The sequence below is a fragment of the Manacus candei genome, unplaced genomic scaffold, assembly GCF_025592945.1.
Source record: "Manacus candei isolate 608988 ecotype Guabito, Panama unplaced genomic scaffold, ASM2559294v1 h1tg000059l, whole genome shotgun sequence".
Classification (NCBI taxonomy): Eukaryota; Metazoa; Chordata; class Aves; order Passeriformes; family Pipridae; genus Manacus; species Manacus candei.
In genome coordinates this window covers 181840-205843 of record NW_026138107.1, presented here as the reverse complement: position 1 = coordinate 205843, position 24004 = coordinate 181840, and the positions used below count along the sequence as shown (strand labels likewise).

The 24004-nt window shown below is 54.1% G+C and overlaps 1 protein-coding gene across 8 annotated transcripts in view; it reads left to right on the top strand.

The window, feature by feature from the left end:
• The first annotated feature begins 1515 nt into the window (after window positions 1-1515).
• MAPK4 (mitogen-activated protein kinase 4) overlaps window positions 1516-24004 on the top strand; it is a 45387-nt gene continuing 22898 nt past the window's right edge. For 3 of the 8 annotated variants that reach the window (XM_051803699.1, XM_051803695.1, XM_051803694.1), the window contains exon 1: window positions 1714-3218. The gene's annotated coding sequence lies outside the window, so the exon portion shown is untranslated. Of the gene's footprint in view, window positions 1588-1700; window positions 3219-24004 lie in introns of those variants that run through there. The other 5 variants (XM_051803701.1, XM_051803700.1, XM_051803697.1 and 2 more) reach the window with 4 other exon arrangements.

The following is a 24004-nucleotide window of genomic DNA, read 5'->3' as shown; positions in this document are numbered from 1 at the left end:
GGTTCCTCCAGCCCTAACAAAGCAGCACACTCGTCTGGAGGGGATCAATAACTATCGAGCTATCGTGCTTCCTCCACTTAGACTGTTGAAGCAGCTTCCTTTAATTGTTCTTTCACACTGTAAATATAGCATACAGCGAATTTTCTTCCTTTAAGGCTGCTCAGTGGGTCAAGCCACTCGTGGGTGGGAGGAGCTCAGCTGCCTCACCTGTGATCCATTACACCTTCTCCATTGGGAAGACCTCGGGAACAGAGGGACACGAGGACACTGCTGTGCTCCAGGGGCCAAAGCAGGTAACCTGGTATGGTCCCACAGGGACACTGGCTTGGTGCAGACCTGGAAACCCAAACATTAAGGCTGAGAAGCAAATACGCGTTGGGTCCAGGGAGGGGAAAGGGCAGAAAGCCCACCCTGGAGGGTCTGAGCGAGGGGGTTTGCCCCAGCCCACCCCCCCCCCGCTGTGAGAGATGCCCTGAGGTGGAGGCCAGGTAGGGTCCCCCTCCCTCGGCTCCTCGCAGGGGCTATGGAAGAAGAGGGGAACCAGATCCCCTCCGGCTGCTCCTCCCGGGGGTGTTGGGGGACACCGCACCTTGGGGCGGCTCCTCCGGGGGATGGGGACTGGGGATGGGGGGCCGGACCCCTCTGGGCGGCTCCTCCGAGGGATGGCGGGGGGACACCGGACCCCTCGTGCGGCTTTTCCCGGGGATGTCGGGGCGGGGGAGGGGGGGAGAGACCGGACCTTCCCGGCTTTTCCCGGGCATGTCGGGGGGCACCGGACCGCTTTGGCGGCTCCTCCCGGAGATGTCGGGGGTGTATCCCGGCTTTGGGGCGGCTTCTCTCCGGGATTTCGGGGGAGACCGGACCTTTCCGGCTCTTCCCACGGATGGTGAGGGGGCACCGGACCTTGGGGCGGCTCCTCCGGGGGATGGCGAGGGGGGAGGGAGCAGACCCCTGGGGATCCTTCTGGGGATGGCGGGGGGGGGGGAGGGGAGGGGAGCGGACCCCTCCACGGGGATGGCGAGGGGGGACCGGACCCTGGGGCGGCTGCTTTGGGGGATGGCGAGGGGGGAGGGAGCAGACCCCTGGGGCCGTTCCTCCTGGGGATGGCGGGGGGGGGGGGGAGGACCCCTCTGGCAGATCCTCCCGGGGATGGCGAGGTGGGACCGGACCTTGGGGCGGCTCCTCCCGGGGATAGCGAGGAGCGACAGGACCCCTCGGGCTGCTCCTCCTGGGGATGGCGAGGGGGGACCGGATCTTAGTGCGGCTCCTCCCGGGGATGGCGAGGAGCGACCGGACCCCTCGGGCTGCTCCTCCCGGGGATGTCGGGGGAGAGCGGGTGGTGACAGGACGCCTGGGGCTGCTCCTCCCGGGGATGGCGAGGGGGGTGCCGGCCGGGGCGCGGCTGCCGCCGGGGCTGCCGGGGGTCCCTGTGCGCGGCCCCCCCGGTCTGCGGGGCAGCGCCCGCCCGGTCCCGCCCCCCGCAGGTGCCCCCGCGCGGCGGGGGCCGGTGCGTGACGTCAGGCGGGGCGGGCGCGGTGCCGGTGCCGGCCGGGCCATGGCGGAGCGGCGGCGGAGCGGCCCCGGGGGGTGAGTGCGGCGGCGGCCCCGGCGCTGTCCCCGAGCCCCGCGGGGCGCGGTACCGGGGAGGGAGCGGGTGCGGGGGGGAGCGGGTCCGTGCCCCCCGTGCGGGACCGCCCGCCGGGAGCGGTGCCGGTGTCGCCTCGTCCTTCGCCGCGGCTCAGCCGGGCGTGCCCGAGAGCCCCCTCCCCGCGATGGGAACCCGCGGGAGCGCCGGCTCGCTGCCGGAGAGGGCGGGTGGATGCACAGGCATTGCTGCTGCCCGGCTCTGTGCGGGATCGGTGGGTCTTTGTGTGCCCGGTGGGGCTGTGCGGGGTCTGTGTGTCTGTATGTGCCCTGTGTGTCTGTACGTGCCCCGTGGGTCTGTGCGCTGTATTGGGTCTGTGTGTGCTCCAGCGGTCTATACAGGGTCTGTGTATCCGTATGTGCTCCAGCGGTCTATACGGGCTCTGTGTGTCTGTGTGTGCTCCAGCGGTCTATACGGGCTCTGTGTGTCTGTATGTGCTCTAGGGGTCTATACGGGCTCTGTGTGTCTGTGTGTGCTCCAGGGATCTATACGGGCTCTATGTGTCTGTATGTGCTCTAGGGGTCTATATGGGCTCTATGTGTCTGTGTGTGCTCCAGGGATCTATATCTATGTATCCGTATGTGCTCTAGGGGTCTATACAGGCTCTATGTATCTGTATGTGCTCTAGGGGTCTATAGGGGCTCTATGTGTCTATGTGTGCTGTAGGGGTCTATACAGGCTCTGTGTGTCTGTATGTGCTCTAGGGATCTGTCTGTAGGGGCTCTGTGTGTCTGTATGTGCTCTAGGGGTCTATATGGGCTCTGTGTGTCTGTGTGTACTCTAGGGGTCTATACAGGCTCTATATGTCAGTATGTGCTCTCTATACGTGCCTTGTGTGTCTATATGGGCTCTATGTGTCTCTGTGTGAACTGTGTGCCTGTATGTGTTCTATGGGTCTATATGTGCCGTGTGTGTCTATATGTGCCCCGTGGCTCCACACATCTGTATGTGCCCTATTTGTCTATGTGTCTGTACATGCCCTGTGAGTCTGTCCATGCTGTATGTGTCTGTATGTGCCCCGTGAGTCTGTACAGGCTCTGTGTGTCTGTACATGCCCTATGTGTCTATATGTGCCCTGTGAGTCTGTACAGGCTCTGTGTGTGTCTGTATGTGCCCTGTGAGTCTGTACAGGCTCTGTGTGTGTCTGTATGTGCCCCGTGAGTCTGTACAGGCTCTGTGTGTCTCCACATGCCCTATGTGTCTATATGTGCCCTATGGATCTGTCTGTGTCTGTATGTGCCCAAAGTGTCTATATATACAGACTGGTGGGCTTGCACAGGTAAACCTGCAGCTGAGCTCGTGTCAGTGTGCCCAGCAGGTCCCGGGAGCCCTTCCCCGTATCTGGAGAAATAAACCTGCTTCCCTCGCTCTCCCCCCATCCAAGGCAGGCTGCGTTTGCTCCCGGTCACGTTATTTACTCTCACCTGAGCCAGACCCTCGGGTGGAGGTGGCAGGTGCTGACAGCCCAGGCTTCAATGGCATCAGACAGGCTCGGTGTGCGGGGAAAGGTGTGTCTGGCTGCCGTGACAGGAGGCACAGCACCTCGGGAAGATCCATCCCAGGCTGATGTGGTGTGAGTACCAGAAAGTGGGGGGGAGGAAACCCAACCCTGGGGGCTGTCCCCACACAGCTGCCCGATACAGCCTCCAGCCCAGAGGTGTGGGGCTGGTCAGGGCAGAGGGTCCCCCTGGTGTGCACCCTGAGCTCAGCCTTTTCTGGGTGTTGGAGGTGTTCAGGTACCTCTGTTGCCTGTGTCTTATCTGTGTGCTCAGGGAATGTCACGGCTGGTGAAGGTGATGTGCAATATCAGGGGCTTCTCTTGTTGAAGCAGCCGGCTTGGAGTGGACATGCAAAGCCTGGCTGCTGCTGAGGGGGTCTCTGTCTCTGCTTTCAGCTCTGTGTTGCTTGCTCCTCACAGTTAATTAGACACGACTAATCCTATCTGGCGCTGGGAACTTCCCAGCAAACACGGAGTGCTTTTCCCTCTCCTGGTCTGCAGCAGGAGCCCAGCCTCCTGCAGAACCAGGCCTGGGGACCGTGGGATTGAGATCTGCAACTCAGACTTGCAGTGCCCTTCCTCCTTTTGGCTGGACAGGTGTCTGTCAGGTTGAAGGTGACAAGCTGGAGGTGTGTGGGTGAAGGGCTGCAGGGAAAGGGAGACCACGACTGTAGTGAGGATATTGCAGGAGTAAGGGCTAGATTTATGCTGAATATTTTGAGGAAAAAATCTCACACCCATCGGGTGAACATCAGCATTCCCCCTCCCTGCAGAGGAGGAGAGGGTAAAGGGGCACGATCATCCATGTTCTGTTGATTCCGCTGTGCTTGGGAGGACCATCTCTGTGAGCTTCTGCCCTCGCCTTGGAGCCAAAGCAAAGGATCAGGCTCCCTTGGGGACACGGGTTAGTGGTGGGCTGGGCAGTGCTGGGTTAATGTTTGGACTCCGTGGTCATAGAGAGCTTTTCCAAGCAAAACGATTCTGTGACTGTGATTCACAGCAGTCCTTCCCTCCTCCAGCTGCAGCCCACCCTGTCAGTGAGGACTGATAAAATCTGCAATCCCAATCAAATAACCCCTGTTCAGAGAGAAGGACGTTGAGCTGCCAGCATCTTGGCCACCCTCAAGCTCTCCAGGTTGAGTCCTCCATGCAGATGGTCTCTGTTTATCTTTTCTTTACACATAGAACAGAGACGTGAAGACCTGCCTCCAGGAGCTGGATTAGCTTCTCCAGGAGCTGGATTAGCTCCTGGGTGCTGGGCAGCAGGGCAGAATCGCCAGAACTGGTGTTATGAGCTGAGCTAAACTCTCAGTTTTGCAGGTGGCATGAGGCAACTCGCAGTTGAAGCTGTTTCAGTAGATGCTGTTTGTCTGCCCTTGCTTGGGCATCTGAAAGCGTCTGTTCTGAGCTTCCCCTCGCCAAGTGGGGGATACAGGCACCTCCCAAATGGGAAACGTTTCACCCTTTGGAAAGCTTCATGCACAGCAGAAGCAAACGGTTTTCAGGGTGCTGGTTGTGACTTGGGATATCTGAGTTCGAGAGGTCTAAATTTAAGTGAGATAAATCTCACCCAGTGCCTGCAAACTTTGGGGTTTCGTCTTTTTGCCTTGGATCTTTCCCTTTTTTAGCATGACCCTGCTCTTCCCCAACCACTCTGGACTCTCTTGAAGCATAAAAAAAAACCCTCTGAAACTTTCCACGTCCCCAGGTGGGGGAGAGGTGCTGCAGAAATGCAGCTGCAGGGAAGCGTTTGCAGCTCATCCTCCTGCAGACACAGAAGTCTGGGTTAAAAAAACAGGCTGTTAATTTTGTGTTAATGGCTCTGAGCAGTGGTGAGTCGTCCCACCCCCTCCCTCCCCCCCCCCCCCCGTTCCCCCTGTACCTTGTGCCAACGTTTAATTGCTCTCACTCTGGAGAGATGCTATCTCATTTCAAGGTTGAACTTTGCTAGCTTTGACTCAGTGACGGGTCACCTCTTCACCTGCTCCTCGGGAGTCTGAAGGTGCCGAGAGGCTCCTGCCGTGTACCTTTTTTTGTGGCCACCCTTGGGGTGCCCCTGGTGTGACCACGTTGCCCAGGTCCCTGCCTGGAGGCAGCCACGACCTTGGCTGTGCCACGCGTAGGTGTGAGCTCGCTTTTTGACTCTTCGTGGATGTACTTCCCATTGGAAATTGGCACCTTCGAGGACCTGCTTTTGCTTTGGCTTTGCTCCGATGCATTATGCAAAAGAGATGCCCCACGCTCATCCCAAATGCTTTTCTGGCTCTGGCAGAGTTCCCTTCCCTGGCCTTGTGTGTTACATTCCAACACGAAAACATGGTCTGTTGGACCACTGTGGCATCCACTGAGCTGATTTAGGTCTTCGTGCAACTGTGTCATCAGCAAGCCATCCTTTAGTTACTGCGGGTTTTCTTGTGTTACAGGTTTGTGTTTAGTATAATCCCCCAGAAGGAATCGCAGATGAGACTGAGCAGCGACAAAAATCCCGACAAAAATCCCAAAAGACGGTGCTTTGGTGCTGTTTCCCCTCTCTGATCTCACTTACCAGCAGCCACACTGGGGGCTGTACCAGCACACACCCAATGTGCGTGGAGTTGGTTACACCTGCTGCGAGATTCATCCTCAAAATATTACGTGCCCTGGAGAATCACAGAATATTCTGAGCTGGAACAGGGGCAAACGCTGGGTCGAGGCAGTAATAATGTCTTTTAGATAGATAATAACTCTTCTAAATAGAGCTAATTCCAGGAAATTCAGCTGGCTGATAGGAATTGTATTTTTAGTCTCCGGTTCGTGTATTTACCTGAAATTCCTGTCCTGCTGTTGTAGCTGGAGCCGACCCCGGGTTGCCTGCTGCTCCCGCCTTTCACCTGAATACTGTGGCTAAACGAAGTTTCTGAGTTTCAGTGGTTGGTTTTAAAATGCTTTGTTTTGGCAGGCATTCCTCAGTACTGAAATTCCTGTCATTAAGGGGGTTTTAAGGGGCTTTAAGGCAGGTTGCACGGGAGGTTGTTGGGAAAGACCCTGTTTTGCACAACGGGGTGCACACGGTTAATCTCTAGGCTGGGTTTCCCTCATCCTCTTCGGTAACTGTTTTATCCCATCGCAGCACAACGCTCACTCCCAGTTTTACTGATGGTGCCTAATAGTGAATCTGGCAGCTATCTAATTCTCTATTCCTAGCATGCTTTAAAAGTGCCTTATTTTACAATTAATTCTGTTGGCTGTACAGATTTAATGGATTCTTTTAGAGGTTCTCATCAGTCACCGACCTTGGACATTTCCTTTCCAGTGCCGTTTCTTTCTCCTTTTCTGTGCCTAGAAAGATCACGTTTCCATGCATTTTCCACATCTCATTTTTTGCCAGAATGGCATTTTCATTGTTTAAATCCTGCTGCTTCTCCGTGCTTGTAACTTCTGGAGTTTTTTGGTGGAAGCTTTAAGCGGCTCCCTTACTCTCAGTGATGCCAACAGCTGCTTTGGGCTTTGTGAAATTTGCCCTTTCAAATTTAGACACTGCTGCCATTATTTTGGGCATGTTTCTGTGACTAGCAGGGAAACAGAAAGAAACTATAATAGAAGAAGACTTGCATTAGACATGGCAGTTCATTTTGGCTTCATCCTTGTCACATAAACCTGCTGCTACTCCATGGGCAATTAACACTGAAATGTGTGACCTGCTCCCGTGTGCCAGCAGTGACTTATCATCCAAAAGACCTGCTGGTGTGCTCCTTGGCTTTGGTGTTGATTATCTATTAGTTGTTTGCATTGTGGCATTTTTATTTGCCCCTCTGGGCGTATGGAGGTGATGAATAGTGGCAAGATGTTGTCCTGAGATTCGGTGCTCGTGGCTGGCAAACACCCGACAAATGGTCTTTGAATGTCTTTGGCAGCTCTGCAGAAGGAAATCACACACTCCCCATGGGTGAATTATTTTGACACACTCAACGCCGAGTCTTGTGCCTCGGTGTCCTCATGCTCCTGTCCCAAATGACCACTACACCCTCCAGACCTCACCAGTTGTGCTCTCCCAAGCGGGCACGGTGCCGACTGGTGCAGCCCAGGCTTGGCACCGGGAAGCCTGGTCAGCGCTAGAGCAAGATTAAACAGTGATCTGCTTTGAGGGCTTTCCAGGCAGAATTGCATGTGAGGATTTACAGGAGCCGATTTTAGCCCCGCTGGAAGGTGGCAGGGTGACCTTGCCGTCACTCCCTGTCACCGGAGCCGGGTCAGGAGCGGAACAAGCTCCCAAATCTCGGCTCCTGAAAAATTCCCCTGGCTTGGAGGCTGCGGGAGGAAATAACGCTGCGTGTTCCTGCAGCACTTTCCACCCAAGCTGAGCCTGTCTTTAAAAAGCAGCCGGCGTGGTTGTGCTTGGAACAAGCAGCTCAGTTTCTATATTATACACAACAGTCATCTCCGTAGGAAGCCGCCCAGCCCACGCCGCTGCCGCAGCCCAGAGCTACGCGGCTCCTGCTTATCCTCGGGGCGTTCCTGGGAGGAAGGGAAGGAGCGGGGGAACCTGGGGAAGGAGCTCCTCAGAGTGCCCGTGTCCGTGTGAGCAGCTGTGCCCGGTGTGTGCCTGCCTGCCGGGTCACCGAGGGGATGCTCCCTGCGGGCAGGGCGGTCCCCTCCCGGCATCCGGGCTGGGTCTGCCTGGAAACCTGCGTCCTGCCCTCGTGTCCTTAGTCGTGCGTCTCCTCTTGCACCCAGGTGCTGTCCTCACCTGCTGTGAACTGCTGGTAAATAAAAAACAACTGCCCTGACCCGTGGTTTTACTTCCCAGGCTGAGTGATGGGAGACCCCGAGTCCTTATGATTTCCCGAGGAAGTGACCTGGCTGTGCCTCAGCTTCGTGTTAGGACCCCTCTGGATTCGGGGAAGAGCAAACAACTCCCTAGGCTGATACCTTGGGTGTCCATCTGTCCCAGCTGCTCGGATTGTTTGCACGATTTAATTCTTGGCTACACCTGGTTTTACAGCAGTGTTAATTCCATGGTAACTGATGCACCTGCAGCAGTCAGCTATGTAAACTAAGATAAAAGGGCCAATCAAATTTCATGTTTCAGAGTAAAGGCTGGAGTACCGACTGGAGGCTTCCTAAGCCCTTCTCCCAAAATCCCTTCCTAAAGGAAACTGTGCAGATCATCTCCGGACTCTCAGAGAGGCTTGTTCCTGCCCAAAAGTGAGGTGGGGGTGGGAAAATGCAGAATACCAGCTATGGAGGCATGAGCCTTTCAGGAAGGAGTTGTTCCACCTTCCCCATCTCTCACTTGGGTGTCTGTGATCCCTCTGAGAGGAGCTGAGGGTGTTCCCAGCCCCAAACCGTGTGGGTTTATGGAGGAGGGGAGGCAGGGCCGTGTTTGGTTGGGGTCAGGGTGGAATATCATCCTGTACCTGCTGTCACAGCACCAGTTGTACCCAGCTCCTTGCTGGGGCTCTGTGCTCCATTAACTCCCCCTGCCCTGCCCTGTGAAATATGGAAAGTTCTGAACTATGAGAAAGTGCCTTTGGGTAGAGGTAAATTAAACCCTTTGCCTGCTGTGAGGGGGCAGGGCTGGAAATGCCAGCGTGGAAACAGGTCCTGGCTTTAAATGACTTCAAGGACAGAGAGTAGGTGCTGGGCTTCTCAGGATCTGATTGAGCTGGGACCGGTTCCAATTAAAATGAGATCAAGGAGAATGGGACGAGAGAAAAAAAAAAAAAGAAGTGTCTTTGCCTTTCTGTCAGTACTGCAGCTTGAAATACTGGGACTGGGTTGAGTGCTGGGCTCTTCTCCCCGCTCCCCATGGGTGTCCTGAGAGGTTGGTGTGCTCCTGGTTTGGTTTCAGGGTTGGAGGGGCCAAATGCCCGCGTAGCACCCAAAGAGTGGTGGTGGGATGGCTGGGTGGGGAAGGGTCTACACCTGAGCCCAGGAGGGTGATCCCGGGACCTGAGCTGTGTCCCTGGGGGCGTGGAACTTCATCACATCCCATCACAGGTGTGCTGGAGCTCCTGATGTGTGAACAGGAGCGAATCCTCTGTCAGAGGAGGGACACAAAAATGATCAGAGGACAGGCCAAGACCTGGGGGTGTTCACCTGGAGAAGGATCCAGGGAGACCTGAGAGCCCCTTCCAGAGCCTAAAGGAGCTCCAGGAGAGCTGGAGGGGGACTGGGGACAAGGGATGGAGGGACAGCACAAGGGGGAATGGCTTCCCACTGCCAGAGGGCAGGGCTAGATGGGATAGTGGGAAAGGATTGTTGGCTATGAGGGAGGTGAGGCCCTGGCACAGGTTGCCCAGAGAAGCTGTGGCTGCCCCTGGATCCCTGGAAGTGTCCAAGGCCAGGCTGGACGTGACTTGGAGCAACCTGGGCTAGTGGAAGGTGTCCCTGCCCATGGCAGGGGGGTGGAATGAGATGATCTTTGACGGTCCCTTCCAACCCAAACCATTCTATAATTCCATGACTGCCTTGCATTTCTCTTACAAGAAGTGAATCTGACCCAGAGAACATTTCAGGTAGTGGTTTTTTTTAAGAATTGCAGTTATTTAATTTCTGGGAATTCTGATTTCTCCATGGTTTTCGTTTGTTTGTTTTCTTTTTTTTACATTTGAGGTCATATCGACTTCAGAAAGGCAGAGCCTGAAATGAGCAGGGCAGCCTTAGTTTCCTCCCACATCTCCCCGGCTGAGCATGGTCATAAATGCAGAAATGCCATAAATTAGAAATAATGACGTGCTTTTGATAAGGCAGTAAGGATGGAGCAGGCTGCTGCTGTATCCGTGAAGGCTGGCAAGGCTTGTCCTCTTGCTGAGGACAGCTGGGAGCAGGGAATGGGTGGCCGGGATCTCTTCCTGGGGGAGCCAAAAAAGGAAGCCCTGTGAAGCAGAAGTGCCTGTGGGATGGAGAGAGTCAGGTCTTGTAGCTCGTGGAGTTGCTGTAGGCTGAAAGGGATGCTGCAGGACTGGGGCAGATGTGCATCCAGCTGCACCCAACAGGAGCTGGAATGTGTTCGTCCCTCCTTCACGCCTGTGCCACCATTTGCTGAACTTCAGTGGGACTCAATTTAATGCAGAATTGAACGTTTCTCCTCTTTCTCCTGTGTTTGCTCACACCCGAGGTCGGTTTTGGACTCCGTGGCAACAGAATCAAGGAAATGGGAAATTTGATGAGACTCTTTCAGAAAAACAACTCTCGAGCCGTGAGAGGATCGCGACGAGCTCGGTGCCATCTCCTCTGAGTCGCCTCCTTTCTGCTCGGATAAGGGGCAGGGAAGTCTCAGAGGGCACCTTGATGGGCTTTACGTTTGCCAGAAAATATCAGTGTTTGATATATATGGCCGACTTTTTGACTTGTCTCATGTTTCAGCTTCACTTGAGTCTGACCTGCCCTTGTTATCAGGCACAGAGGCACGTTCTGCTTGTCTGAAAAGGGAGCAAAAATGCTGAGAGTAACGAGGTGGCTGCACCTGCTCCCAAAATACCTGTTTGATGTGGGGCATGTGGCAGGTGCCTGTGCCATCTGTGTGTCCCTCCGGCTCCAGTGGCATCACTGCTCACCTCCAGGCAGGTGACACACTAGTGGGTTTTTGGTAAATACCAACCAATTAACAGAATGTAAGTGCTGCAGGGAAAGGATGAGGGTGGTGCAGACACAAACAAGACCCGTTAGTGGCACTGATCGTGCTGGAGTTTGATCAGAGCACTTAAAGGGCCTCCTTATCTTGTGTTGTTTGGAGAGCAGAGAGGCAAATCTGCTTTTGGGAAAGGCTTTTACAGTCCTGGTCTCTTTGAGTCATTAGAAATGCCGAGATCTGCCGTGTTAAAGACAGGACTGAGGATGAAAAAAAAAAAATCACATATCTCTGAGCTGAAAAGCTAATTGCTGTCTGCTCTTCAAAGGCAGCAAAATGGGCCGAGAGAGCGTGTTGTGAAGAAAAGAGGAGTAGCTTGGAGGAAATTCCGGTTATAATACTTGCAACATCTTTTCAGTGCGTGGAAACGTGCGTTTCAGCAGGTCCCAGGAGCAGTCGAGGGATTAACGCAGCAGCTGTCAGGGCAAAGTCTGGAAAATCTCTTTTTCCCCATGGAAAAGTGTGGATTGGTACCTGTGCTGCTCTCACCCGTTTTGTTTCACCGGTGCCATGAGGGTGAGGAGGCCAGACAGCCCTGCAGACCCTGGGAAGGGCGTGAGGGTGATGCCAAACACAGAACATCCCTTGCTGGGGGTGCAGGGTGCCCGTCACCCCCCCCATGGAGTCACCAAATCTCCCGGTGATTTGGACTCACAGCCTGGAATCTAAGCTCATTTCCTGCTCTGACCTCTTTTATCTGAATAAATCTCGTGTGCCTGCTACGACTCAGACAGCAAAAATAATCTTTATTGCCACAACATGTGTGTCAGCTCTTCTTTATCCCAGCGAAGTGCTGTAAGAGCTGCAAAATGCTTCAGGAACATAAGCATTTTTGTGAGCAGTAGAGATTGAAGGGGGAGTCTCCGAGGCTCGAGTCTTTACAAACCAAACCACTCAGCCAGGTTTTCTTGGCACGATTGCTTTTGTAAAATGGTTATCTTGCCGCCCACTGGAGCCAAAAGTGAAGGAAAGGATTAAGGCTGTGAAATTGCTCCATCCTGATCGCTCTTTCACAGCCCTGGGAAGAGCAGAGGGGGTGTTTCAGAGCAATATTCAGGCAGATGCTGGGCACTGGGGGCCTAGAGCCCGGGCTGGTGCAGAGGACCTTAATTGCATTGCTCTAGCCCTGCATCAGGCCTGAAAACAGAGCAAACCAGCCCAAACCTTCACAGCCTCCCAGTTTTGCTGTGGAGCTGCTGTCTCCCTCCCCTCCCTCCCCTCCCTCCCTTCTGGACACCCCGGAGGCAGGATCATGCCTGGTTCACTCAGTCCTTGTGCAGCAGGCAGTGCTTCAGGCACTGTGCTCCTGCAAGGTGCTGTTTGGGCTTTGATACCTGTGTTCACCTCCAGCTCGTGTCTGGGTTTTTCCCACCAGAGGTGTGTTGGTGGGACATTTCTCCTCCCGGGCTGTGATCAGCTTGGACACAAAGTGCTGTGTGTGACACCCCACCCCTCAGGGGAAGGGGACATCCAGGGTTTGTAGGTGCTCGTGGCTGAAAGGAACGGCAAAAATCGGAGGGTCTGAAAAAAAGCTCACAGAAGTTTCACTGGGAAGTTGCTCACTCGGCCTGGGAATTGGTGTGTTGGTCCTGTCCTCGTGGTGTGAGCACATGGCAGTGGGTTTGGATAAAGGGGTGGGGTGAAAGGGGATGGATTGAAGAGGAGGAGAAAGAGAAAGGAAGAAAGAGAGAGGAAAAAAAAAAATCACCAGCCCTGGCTGGGCTGATGGTTGATCCAGCTGATGGGACATCCAGGGTCCTGTGGGCGCTGCCTGGGTTTGGTGGGGGCACCACTTTAGAGAAGTTTTCCCGTTCCTGGGGAGAAGTTCCTGGCTTTTTATGCAAATTATTTCTCGTGCACAGTCTCTCACACCTTTCTGGGAATGGTTCAGAGGCCTTGGGAGTCTTGGGTAGTCTTGATTCCCCTACAGTCCATACCAATTTCTTGGCCTCATTCCTGTGCCGTGCTGATCTCCAGGAGCTAGAACAAGGGTGTTTGTCCCATAAAAGTGCTGCCCTTCCTCTGCATGGCCCCTTCTCCAGCCACATCCTGGTCTTTCTCAATTATTACCAGCAATCCTTGGTTATTCCAAACAATCCTTGGCTGTTATTCCCAACAATCCTTGGTTAGTTCAGCAGCCACCTGGCTGTTGGTGTTTGGGACACACTCATCAGCCCCTTATCTTCTGGGATTCTGCGCTCTCTCAGGAGCACAGTCCCCACGTGGGACAGAGCAGAACCTCACAGGGCTCTGGAGGACTATGGTGCGTGGCTGCACCCTCTAAATTTTCCAATCCCGGTTAAGGCTCGTCTTGGCATGAAGGATATCAACTTCACAACTGCCTTAACTGTGCCTAGGCAGCAGCTTGGCTGGTGTGCCCCAAAACACACGGGGTGCCTGCCGTGGCGGAGCAAACCCAGCAGAACTGAGCCTGGTCCTTGTCCCAGAGGAACTGGCTGGATCTGTTTTCCCCACCCTCACCACGACCCCATTAAAATGTAAGGGTAAAAGTGGGAGGAATGAAAGAGAATTTGCTGTTTAAGGCTTTTAATTCGTTTTTACCTCAAGCGTTTGCTGGGGTTTATGCAAACCGCTGGCAAGGCAATTAAAGTGGCTTTTTAACGGGTTATTTTTGTAGCTTCACCATGGTGGGAGCTAAAGATCCCAGGCTGTGAGCTGCCTGGGGTGGGGGCCATCCTTTTGCTGTGCTGCTCTGATGTTAAATCCCTAATTGGGTTTTATTCACGAGCCCTGGCTGAGTCACCAGGAGAGAGAGAGAGAAGGCACAGGGGTACGGCTGGATGGAACACGGGGAGCAAAACACCCAGGCTGCAGTCCCCAGGGCTCCAGGTTGGATCCACCCTGGAAGACTAAAGGACTTTGGGCAGTGCAGTGTCCGGTTTATTTTGGATGGTTGACGGGTATTTTGCAGAAGTAAGCTCCAAGGACAAAAAGCAATGGAAAAAAAACAACCAACGGATTCTCTGGGAGTTCCTCTTAAATCTTGAGTGCTGTTGGGAGAAAATGAGAGAGAGTACATGAGAGCTCTGGGCTTTCTGAACAAGAGTGTGATGACTGTAAAGCAAACCTATTCATCCAAGTGCTGGGCAAGCCCAGTGAACTGCATCCCCTGCTGGGTCCCACGTGGTGATGGATGCCATGATGATAATGAAGTCTAATTTCAGGCTTATTCTGGGGATGTTTTCCTGGGAAATAACTCTGTCTGCAGCCCCCTGGGGGCTTGTCCCCTCTGGGAGTGCAGGTGCCCCGAGGGCACTGGGCACAAACCCCAGCACATTCATCCTGGGTCATTCATCCTGGCCTCACACTTCCCTCCCTTAGCACAGTGTGTCCTGTGCTGCTCATTCCAACATTTGAGTCCATTTCACAGCACAGCATGGGAGGAATGCAAGCTCGGGTCTGGCTCAATTAATTTCTTGTGCAGCTCGGCCAAGGGAGACCGGGGGATGAATCTGTTTCTCCCTGCACTGCTCATTCATTCAGCTCCTGCCTGCATTAGCACACCTCTGCTGCCTCGCTGTCTCTCTCCACCTGGGTTGTTTAGAGGAGTGCTTCCTAAAAATAGCCTCCTGGTTTGATGTCTTTCCGGCATTATTCCGTGCAGCTCTGAAAACCTGCCTAGGAAGGCTGTCCAGTTCATTGACGTTTCCTTAAAATACAGCTAATCCATGTAATCTCATTATAGTAGTAGGTGATTATACTGACAGCAAGCTTTAGCAGTGGTCCAGCAAAGCCTTTTATTCCCCATCTATTATCTGGGTGGCTAAAAGTCACTGGGAGTGTGTTTTGGGTTTGTTTGGTCTGTGTTTTAGGAGCAGGATTTACAGTATTTTTGGTTTAATTCTCTAGGAAATGCCCTGCATTGTTTCTGGAGGTGCTGGCACATTTCTGCCGCTGGCTTTCAGCCTTGCTGGCATCCCATGGCTGCACACCAGGGTCTCCCAAAATCACTGGGAAGCAGTAAAACAGCAGAGACCTTTTTCCCAGAGTAGATGAGGAGAAGCTTTGCTGTGGGAAGCTTATAGCGTGGGATTCCTGGTCTCCAGCCTCTCTTTGGGGGTGTGAGACCTTGTGCCCTGCTCTTTATGGAGTCAGACCAAGAAAAAGGCGGAATTTTGGGATGCTGAGTGATCCTTCCCAGCTCTGGGAAGGACCTGCCTCGCTCCCCCAGGCAGGTGGGATGTGTGGGGCTGGCTGGGGGACAGAGATGTGCACCCTGCACAGAGACCTGACCATGAGGGAGGGCTTGTGTCTGTAGGAGCAGTGGAGCAGTTTGGGCTTGCAGGATGGCTCAGACCTGCCCTCAGAGATGTGCATCTTCCAGGAGACGTTGCTTCCTAAGCCTCTGTGGACTTGGATCAAGGGCTGGTCCAACAGTGGTTGAATATCACAAAGCTTATGGTGCCGTGCTGCACCTGGGCAGTCTCCTTGATGTAGGATTAGTTCTCCTCGAGGTCTGAACTGCCAGGGCTGTTTGGGGTGGGTTACAGGTCTCTGTGTGCTCGGTCTGGCCGTGCTCAGTGGCCTTGCCCCTTGGTCTGGCAGCCCTGGTGCCCTGGGGGGAGCATTATTTTGGCAATGTCTGCCATCGCCCTCCTCCCCCCGAGGTGGTGGAGGTGCAGCTCCCCCAGGCCCCCAGTGTTGCTGATGGGGAAGAGAGGGGCGTGGGGGGATGTTTCTGCCTGGGGGGACAGGTTAAGCCTCCTCCCCGCGCAGCTTTGCCGGCCCTCAGTCGCTGTGGGAGCGTCTCTCCTGCTGGTGCTGGTGCTGCAGCAGCGTGGGGCCACCTCTGTGGGACTGTACTGGGAGGAGTGAGGGTGGAAACCCTTTGCCAAGGGGTTTGTGCAGACAAACGCAGGTTTTTCTCCTCTCCATGGAGCCCGTCTTCATGGTTTGCCCAAGCTGAGCGTGCAGATCCGCAGGCGGTCCAGCCCCGGCCCCCAGAATAAACTGGATGAGATTTGTCACCAGAAGGATTAAGGGGGAGGTTACAGGCCAGCTCTGGGAGGCACAAGTGCAAGCACTTTTGGGATATCCCAGTGCGGTGTTTTGAGAGGACATCAGGCTCTCTCTTGCAGAGATACCTATCTCTTGGGGCCCCTCGAGGGTTGGAGCAGTTGCTCTGCCATTTCCCTGCTGGCACATGCTGCACATACCTCCTCTGGGGCAAATTCCTGGTGCAGTCTCCTCAGCAACAATAATAAAAAAAAAAAACCTCTAGGGCTGTTACTGTATTTTTTTTAATTTTTTTATTTTTTTTTTAAATAACCATCCTGCTTTTGCTTGTCTTGGTCCAGCCCCTCCAGTGATAACACAGGCAGAGTCCTGACCCATGGCAATCCTGGGGAGGAAAGGCTCAGCTTTCCAGCAAAGTGCTGGCACAGGTTGGATTTCTCATCTCTTCTTTTTCTAGGGAAAAAAAAGACCGCAGGTGCCAAACTGAAAGGGCAGAGTGCTTTGCCCCAGCGAGGTGCCGCGTTTCTGCTCTGATTTACAGCTTGGGGAGAGGCCTTTTGAGTCATCCGTTCCAGGATCTGCTTTATTTTGGTAACGGAGATAATTCCACTGGTTTTAAATCAACTGTGCTGTCAGCCAGCAAAAAGCCCTTGTGTGGCTCGAAAGCAGCAGCTGGCAGGGCTGGGGCCGAGGAGGGAGCGGGATGGAGGCTCCCAGTGAGAGATGGAAGATCCTAATGTGGGATGGAGGCTCCCGGTGCGGGATGGAAGCTCCTAATGTGGGATGGAGGCTCCCAGTGCAGGCTGGAGGCTCCTGGTGTGGGATGGTGGCTCCCGGTGAGGGATGGAGGCTCCCAGTGCGGGACGGAAGCTCCCGGTGCAGGATGGAAGCTCCTAATGTGGGATGGAAGCTCCTGGTGCAGGATGGAGGCTCCTGGTAAGGAATGGAGGCTCCCAGTGAGGAATGGAAGCTCCTAATGTGGGATGGAGGTTCTTGGTGCAGGATGGAGGCTCCTGGTGAGGGATGGAGGCTCCCGGTGTGGGATGGATGCTCCTGGTGCAGGATGGAGGCTCCTGGTGCAGGATGGAGGCTCCTGGTGCAGGATGGAGGCTCCTGGTGCAGGATGGAGGCTCCTGATGTGGTATGGAAGCTCATGGTGTGGGATGGTGGCTCCCGGTGTGGGATGGAGGCTCCCGGTGCGGGATGGAGGCTCCTGGTGTGGGATGGAGGCTCCCGGTGTGGGATGGAAGCTCCCGGTGCGGGATGGAAGCTCCTGATGTGGGATGGAAGCTCCTGGTGCAGGATGGAGGCTCCTGGTGAGGGATGGAAGCTCCCGGTGTGGGATGGAAGCTCCTAATGCGGGTGGGAGCGCTGTGCCAGGGCTGTGTTTGCTCAGGCACTGTCTGGGTGCTGTCTGGCTGCGGGCGGCCGAGCCCGGAGCGGTTCCACGCACTGGTCCCGCTGGGAAGCGAGGCCCTTCCCCACATCCCGGCTCTGTCCCCTCCACGGCTGACTGGCCACGACCAGCAGGTCAGGGACAAACGGGTGGCTTTCCCACACTGCTTAAAATCCCTGCGAGTGTCAGCAAGTTCTTCTTTGTTTTCTGTTCTTTTCTGTGAACTAATGAGCGTTGTCTGATTTTTCTTTCTCTCTCTTTTTTCTGGTTTGGTTTTTTTTTTTCCTTTTCCCCTCAGAGTAATTTGGCATGTCTACAAGTGCCCTAGCTGCTAAGAAGGAAAATTCCTGTTTTCCTGAGAGAGGTTTGGGCAGCAGAGGTGCTGAAAACTGCTTTTTCAGTGATGGGTGATGCTGCTCCACTCACTTATGGTACAGGGCTATGCATGGGGAACTCGTGTGTTTTACTGCTCTTCAGGTCAGGACTCTGGAGTGTTCTTGTGCTGTTTCCTTTTGGGTTTTGCCTTTTCCCTCTGGCTTTTCCTACAGGCTCATGGAGATTTTACCTTCCTCCTGTGACAGTGCTGCTTGGTGCCTTCTGGCTTTTAGCTGGTGGCATCTCTGCTCGACTTCTCAATGAGTTTCTGCTTGGATCCTGGTATCAAAAACATCTGATAAGTACTATTTTTATGGTCCACTCCTGAGCCTGTCCCATGGCTGTTATTTGGTACAGCTGGGTTGTCAGGGCAGGATAGATCCCAAACTTCCCAGTGTGTGCACAGGCCTGTGGTGATTTCTGGAGTGCCAGAGCAGGGTGTCCCTGGCTGAGGACACACAGCACAAGAGCCTCTCTTGCTCTTTAGCGTCCTCCAAAGTGGGAGCAGTTTGTTGGCTGTATTCACCACGAGGTTTGGGGAACCTGGGGGAGTTCTAAAGGCACATGGATGTGGCATTTGGGGACGTGGCTTAGTGGTGAGCACAGTGGTACTGGGTTGATGTTAGGAGCTGATGATCTCGGAGGCCTTTTCCAACCTTAATGATTGTATGAACAGCTCCTTCCTCTGAGATCCAGCTGGTTTTGTTGGGGTGGGTGGTTTTCCTGTTTCCCTGGGATCCCATCTGCCGGATCTGATCTCCTGATGTGCTGCTTCTCCTGAGCACCAGTGCAGAGTGTCAGGGTGTGTGAGGGTCTCGAGGAGGGGCAGGACATGGAGCCCCCCAGTGCTGTGACAGACACCTTGTATTCCTGGGTGATGCAGGAGGTTGTAAAGCAGGGAACCAGATCCTGTAGTTCACAGCTTGAGCTGCAGGAGGGAAAGGGGAGAGGCTGTTCGCCAAGAGGAGAGCAGAAGCTTTGCCTTCACCTGTGTTCAGCCCCGAGGAGAGACCCTCCCTGGGGCTCTCTGTGGGATGTTCCTGCAGAACTGAGCACCAGGAGCCGTGTTTATTGATGGGAAGGACTAATTAGGTTTCAGCCTTGAAGCGGTCGCTGGCGTGGGAGTGAAAGAGCAACAGGAGCCTTGTCCATATTTCCCACTGCTTCAGTGACTCCAGCGCTGTGACTAAAGCTTGGAGAGGTTTCCTAAAGGCAGGCGAGTCTTTAGCAAGTCTGAAGACATCACGGCAGCAATGGGCACTGGATTCCCTGGTCTCAGTCCACGGTGTGATCTGTGCTGCTCCAGCTCCTCCGGGCTGGAGATGGAATCCACTGTGCACAGCGGGAATGCCATGGCACAGGGAGCAGTGAGGCAGGGATAAACAGCGTTTGAAAGGCTTTTGCTGGAGGGGGGGGGTACGGGGGTGAAGAAAAGGAAGGATGGGAGAATGAATAAGCTCAGCCCCTGCGAGACCCTCCCGGCTTTGCAGCACAGTGTTTGACCTTGGGCCCGGCTGAAGGGGCTGATGAGATGTAATGGCTGGTGGGATCCAGCCCTTTACAAGGTGCTCAAGCGAGAGATCACTGTTACCCTCCTTTAATTAGCACCTGTGGTGCCCTGTTAATGACAGGCATCTTGCTCAGACACTTGAGCTCTAATGAATTCATCCAGCTAAAGAGGTCCCCGACCCTTTGGAGGGGGGTCGGTGATGAGGAAAAGCTCATTGAAGTGTCCTCGATGGATTTTGTGCCGGGAAGTGCTGGGAGCTTGCTGAGACAGGACAGTAGAGAGCCCCCTCTGAGCTCTTGTGAGGGCACCCAGAGCCCCCCTGAGCCTTTGGAGGAGTGAAGGGAGCAGAAAGGTCAGTGCAAATCCTGGCAGCAACACGGAGTCAAACACTTTCCTTGCACCGAGGAGAGTGGGAGAGAGAGAGAGAGAGGAAGAATGGAAGGGTAAAAGAAAACTTCTGGATTCCCTCATCCTTGTATTTTATTGCAGTAGGGGTCCCAATTATAAAACCTCTGTGCAGAGGAAGCTGATGCAGCTGCTCTCGGTGAAGAAACGAGTGACAGGTGAATTGAAGCTGTGAAATGTATTCAGTGTTCAACAAGAGGGAACATGACTCTACATCTCCTGCATTACTCTTAAATGCACAGTGCCTTTTGGGGATTTGGTTGTTTAATTCTCTGTATGAGCAGCCCTGTCCTTCCCTCGCTCACCTCTCCGTGTTCATCCATTCCCAGGTGGCTGGAGGGAACATGGGCATCGTGGGGGCTCCTGGCCCTTCCCTCTGGCTGTGCTGCAGGTTTGAACAGTGGCTTTGGCTCCCCACGTGTTTATTCAGTCGATGGGGTTTATGGTCTGCAGAACAGGAGAACTGTCGGTGTGTGCTCCCGAAACGTCCCTGGATTCAAGCTAGGGTGGTGGGAAAGGGGATGGGAATGAAGTTAGCGCTCAGCTCCCTTAAAAGGAGTGTCCCTTTGTGTTCTGCTGCCTTCCAGCACCCCAGCAAACCCCTCTGTCGAGCACGTGAGCAGAGGGTTGGGGTGCTCCTGACCCTCCGTGGTGCTACAGGACCCCGTTGCCTGTGTGGTGCTTTGGTGCTCCTGATGAAATAACTGCTCAGAAGTGATGTCTGGTTTGGGTAATGGAGGAGACTGGAAAAGTAACTCCTGTAGTCTTTCATGGTCAGCCTGATCCTTTGGGTTTGCTGTTGTCTGTGCTGGAGGAAGTGGAGGTAAGAAGGACACACAGAGCCTGTGGTCATCCATCAAATGCCAGAATGGTCTGGGTTGGAAGAGACCTTAAAGCTCATCCAGTTCCAACCCCTGCCATGGCCAGGGACACCTTCCACTAGACATGGTTGCGCCAAGACTTGTCCAGACTGGTCTTGGACACTTCCAGGGATCCAGAGGCAGCCGCAGCTTCTCTGGGCAACCTGTGCCAGGTTACCTCACAGCCTGGCATATTCCTGGCATATTCCTTCCCCATATCCCATCTAACCCTGCCCTCTGGCAGTGGGAAGCCATTCCCCCTCATCCTGTCCCTCCATCCCTTGTCCCAAGTCCCTCTCCAGCTCTCCTGGAGCCCCTTTAGGCCCTACCAGGGGCTCTCAGGTCTCCCTGGATCCTTTTCTTCTCCAGGTGAATGCCCCCAGCTCTCCCAGCCTGGCTCCAGAGCAGAGGGGCTCCAGTCCTTGGAGCATCTCCAGGGCCTCCTCTGGACTCTCTCCAGCAGCCTCACATCCTTCTGATGTTACACCGCATGGCTGGAGGCAGCTCTGCAGGGGGGTCTCACTTGAGGGGGCAGAGGGGCAGAATCCCCCCCCTTTGACCTGCCTCTCTTGCAGTCCTGTGGGAACCTGTTGCCTGCTGGTCCCTCGGCCATGGTGCATCTCCCTGTATGAGCCAGCAGCTTTTCCTTGGATGTTCAGTGAGAGAGACCCAGCCCCCAGAGCAGGGACAGGGGCATCCCACCAGCATCCTCTGGGGCCATCCTTCCAGAGGTGATTCTGCCTTGACCCCTGTAATTGCAGAAGGTGCTGCAGGGTCTTCACTCAGCTGGGTAGTGAGACACAGCCTGGAGCACCTCACAGGCCATCACTTTGCTTGTGAGATTAAATAGGGCTCTTTCTTCCCTTTTAGTCTCGTGTGTTGTATTTTCCCTTTCAGTGCTTCTAGGACTCTACTAATTATTAATAATTAAGCTGACGAGGCAAAGCTTGGTTTCTTTCCATTGCATCTAGAGCAGGCCAAGGAGCTCGGCGTGGGAGCTTCCACCACATCCCACCCAGCGCCTCCTGGGCTCAGCAGCCCCTGTGGAGTTTGGTTCGTAGGATCACAGAAGGGTTTGGGTTGGAAGGGACCATAAGGATCATCCGGTTCCAAGCCCCCTGTCATGGGCAGGGACACTTCCACTGCACCACAGTGCCAAAAAGCTGGGCAGCATGTGGTGGTGGTGGTTCTGGGTGATGGGGCTGAGAGATGAGACACAGAGGTGGATCTCAAACCTGATGTGGCACCTTGCTGGCCCATGTTTATCCAAACCTTGTTTCACAGGGTTCTCTTTGCCAGCAGGAAATTTTTGTTACTTTTCTTGGTTTTCTTTTTCCTCCTCAGACGTCCAGGAGGCTCGTGCAGAGACTGAGGTCCCCCCGAGCGCAGGTGTAGGAAATTCAGATTGTTCACCACGCGTGGAAAGGCTTCCACTCTCGCTGCAGCTGCTCTTGTAGCCCTCTGGCTGCTCATCAGGTCTCAGCCTGCCCTTAAATCTCCTCGTGGTCCTCAGAACCTCCACCACCTTCTTTGGGTTTGGCCAACATCTCGTCCCTTTCCATGGCCCTGCAGCTGGGTTGCAACGCAGGGGGAACCTTCCTGCCCAGGGTGTCCTTTCCTTGTAGAGCCTCAGGATTTATTTACCTTCCTTTTCCCCTTCACTCCTGGTTTCCCATCCGTTTTTCCCCCCCTTCCCTCGACTGTGGACCGAGGCTCTCCGGCTGTGCACTGCCCCACTTCCCGATGGCGGGAGCAGCAGCTTTCCCCGTTCAATCCTTGCGTGCAAAAGCCAGCATTAGATAATTGCTGGATTGAAAAGAGGCTGTAATTATTTTTTTGCTTGCAACTACAGGAGCGAGCAAGCTTGCCAGACTGCTCGGTAGCTGCTGGCAGATGCTCTTCAGAGGGTATCCCTGCCCTGCCTACGTCCCTCCCCACCATCAGATGGGCCGTATGTCTTTATTTTAACTATTAACTGGTTCCCTCTTCGGATTGCTGCTCTGTGCTGCCCTGGAGTGTTACGTTTCTCTTCCACCTTTAATGATTGATGGTCGCTCAGCATTTAATATTTCCCCTGTCATTATTCTGCCAGAGAGCAGGAGGGACCCCCCCCCAGCAATGCCCAGTGCTTGGGGAATGAAGAGCAAAGGGCCAGGCTGTGAATGCACTGCCGGGTTAATGGGGCAGCTCTGGTGATTAAGGGCTCTAACAGAGCCATTATTCTGGCATGAAGAACCCCACAGGAGCAGATCCATGATTTTTTTTTTTTTTTTTTAAATTTTCCTCCTCTAAGCAGCACGGGGACCAGCTGGGGCGTCCCAGTGCAAGGTCACTGCCCTTGTTGTGCAGCTGCCTGGTCCCTGCAGGTCTCCCCTGGCTCAGGTGGTCCCCTCAGTGGGTGGCACGGGGCATCTGCACATGGGTCTGCAGCAAAATGTGTCAGGGGGTGTCTGGGACCAGGATGGGGCCACAGTCAGGCAGGAGGGATGTCCTTGCTCCTCTGAGATTCATAAACATCTGCAGGGAGACGTGGTTGAAAGCTTTGAGCTGATCATCTGGTAGAAAAAGCCAGGCTGTTTCCTAGAGCTTCTGGCCTTTTCTTCCATTCTGTTTCTAGAGGAAGTATTTGCAGGTTAAAAATCACAGTGCCTTGTCCGGAAAGCCTGAAGTGCTTTGAGGGCTTGGAACTCTCTTTTCCCAACTCAGACAGCTGTGAGAAGTGATCCCTGGCCCGTGGCCACCCTTACATGGTCACCTGCCACTGGAAAATGACACTTTGTTAAGAAAATCCCACAAATACTGAGATTCTCTGGCTAAATCTGCATCCTCATCCCCAGCAGATGTTGATATTTGCCGGTTATGCCTTTGCCAGCAGTAGGGTGAGGGTCTGCCATGGTGCCTGCAAGTTCCTTTTTCTTTAAAAACCCGTGAGTGTATCTTGATGAGAGATTTCTCCATTACTCAGGGGAGCTTGGGTCAGCAGAGGGGCTTTGAAATATGGGATTACACTCTGGAGACACCATAACTTGCTGCCATTGCTCACCCGGCTTTTGTTGGGTCCACATTCAGCTACTTAGTGCCAAGGGTGTCATTAAGTCTTTTCACAGCAGTAGAGGGTGAAAAAAACAACTTAAATGCTATGTCATTCAAGTATATGTATTTACCTGTCCAGTTATACTTTCAAAGAGGACCACAGATGGCATCCCCAGGCTGCTCCTGAGGTTCGCTGTGGGACTCCGAGTTCGGGGGGTGTCCCACCCCCACTGCCAGTTTTAAAGGCTTTTTCACGGAGCTGACCACCTATTTTACCCGAGCAGTTTTGGTTGCCATGAGCTGAAATACTCCATGGCCCTCTCAGCTGCTCGGCAGGGGGGGTTTGCACCCTCATTTCTGTGCTTTCCTTGCAGTGTGGTTTGCACGGGCGGTCGGGAGGCACGGCACGCTGCTCAGCCTTTGCAAACTGCTCCGTAACGTTTTCAGGCAAATCAGAAAAAAAAAAAAAAGGCAGCAAAGGGGGGAGAGGGAGAGTTACAGTTCTCCGTGTCTTGCAGAGGGAAAAGGGAGAATTAAGCAGCTGAAAAATGCTGGTGATGCTGCGTGCGTTCGGAGGGGATAACTAATGAGCCTCCGAAAGGTCACGGTTTTGCTCATGGTTAACCTTCAGCAAGCTGTTACGTAGGCAGGGCATGGGCTGTGCTGGTATAAAACGAATCCATCTCCTCTTCT